The sequence below is a fragment of the Sinocyclocheilus anshuiensis genome, unplaced genomic scaffold (assembly GCF_001515605.1).
Source record: "Sinocyclocheilus anshuiensis isolate Anshui unplaced genomic scaffold, SAMN03320099.WGS_v1.1 scaffold708, whole genome shotgun sequence".
Taxonomy (NCBI): Eukaryota; Metazoa; Chordata; class Actinopteri; order Cypriniformes; family Cyprinidae; genus Sinocyclocheilus; species Sinocyclocheilus anshuiensis.
The window spans coordinates 489,242-491,390 of NW_015555881.1; positions in this window are offsets into that span (position 1 = coordinate 489,242).

Below are 2,149 nucleotides of genomic sequence, written 5' to 3' on the forward strand. Positions count from 1 at the left end.
TGTCAATTCTAATGTCATGTTGACATCAAGTCAATTAAATAGTTTAAATTCACACACACAGATCCTGTGGCTGAAATTGCACCCTGCCATGACCAACTGACAAATGTTATTGATCATTCACATTCAGTCCACACACACACACACACACACACACACACCTTGCTGTCTCTATCTGTCTTGATACATAGGTAGCTTATGTTCAAAGCGTGATGTGAGAAGAGAAGCCTTCTCAGGTTTATTGCCTCTCCATCCTGAAACACACACAAAACACATGCATTTGATAGCGACAGCCATAGGCTGCAGTTTGGGCAGGAATGCTACGAGATCAAAGGTTGGATAGTAATCCAAGGATTCAACTCACAGACCTGAAGAAGTGAGAGTGAATTACTACATTTAGATGCAAACACACACACTCAGATTATCACAAGATACAGAAGAAGAGAAGTAAACTCCTCTTCCGCTCAGGGTATAGATAGCTAGTAATCACATTTAAAAACAAGTATACATTAAGAGAACAGCAATAAATCCTTATTAATGCTGAATGGAAGATGTGACTGTAAAATCATCAAATCACTCAGACCAGAGAGGGCGCTGTTTACATCCTACTGAACGAAATCTGTGTTGATAATGCAGTGAAAGTGCAACTTTCACTGAAGACTGGAGTAATGATGCTGAAAATTCAGCTTTGGTTCACAGGAATAAATTATATTTTAAAATATATTCAAATAGAAAACAGTTATTTTAAATTATAATAAATATTACTGTTTTTACATTATTTTTGATCTAATTAATATAAGAGAGACTTTCAAAAACATTTAGAAATCTTACCCACCTCAAACTTAAATGGTAAAACACAAGCCAAATACTACAAACTCACTTTTATACAGAGGTTGTTTACTTCCTCAGAGATTTGTCTAAAGAACTAAAGTACTAATGATTTAGAATGACAAAAATGAAAAGAGAAAATAAAAGGAAAAGGGATATGGCAGACAGAAGGAAGAAAGTCATGTAGGGTGAGGTAATCTATTGTTCTGCTGCTTTTAGTGAAGGGAAATTTAATGGTTTTTCACTGTGTAGAAATCACAGAGCCAAATCAATAAAGCTCCATCCACCACTCCACCTGCAGCTCACATCGCACACCACAATCACATCTGGCAACTCGCTCATCAAATAACCAACATCTGGCAACCCTATGAACCCCACACGCACCGCAGCTGTGAGTGTGAGAGAAACTTAAAAAGACTTACCATGGTAACCATTGTTGCCGCCAAAATAACCGAAAGCTTAACTAGTGTTACTACTGTAAAATTCAAATGAATTTAGATGGGAATGTTAGAAGCTTTAAGCATCTTTGTCATTTTATTTATTTTCTCAATAACAGTGACTCACCACAGTTTTAACTGGCAGAAACTACGGCTAGCAATGGTAAGTTTTATGGTCGGCCACCACTTTCTCTCTCACATTTAGACAGTTTGCCTGTAAATCTACATCAGATTAAGACCGAAAGCCCATAAACCGCTTGTCTTCTAGTTCTTTCTGTGCCTAATGAACTGAATTGGGCACTTGAAACTGCTTCCTGTTTTTGCCTCCCATTTCCTCTCCCACAACGACAGAAAAAACACAATCTCTGCCTTGCATTTGACCACAAAATTAAAGTTAAACCACTAAGAATCATTCTAAATATTAAAATAAGTTAAAACTTATAAAGAAGTAGTATTACCATATTTGTCACATTGCACAGTAAATGTTTTAAATACCATATTTTGTGTCAGTTAAGTATGACTAAAATCAGTACTAGCACTGTTTTTATTGGCGGTGCCAAAACAGCATGGTTGCCATGGCCATAAGCGGAGCCTGGTTTGAGTGATGCCATGGCATGGCATGGTTTCCACGGTTAATAGACCACTATGTGATTGGATGAGAGCAGGACAGGATGGAATGTCAGGTTCTGAAAGAGGAAGTCATTGAGTCCATAACAAGGACAAACATGGAACTGAGAAATGAGAAGTTTTTCTCTAAAAAAGGGTCAAATGTACACGTGCATGCATGTCACACTTTGGTTTTTTATTAGTGCACTGGCAACCCTTACAAAAGAATAACTAATATAATACTTACTATTTCTGCAGCATGTCAAGTGTGCACCAGGGTT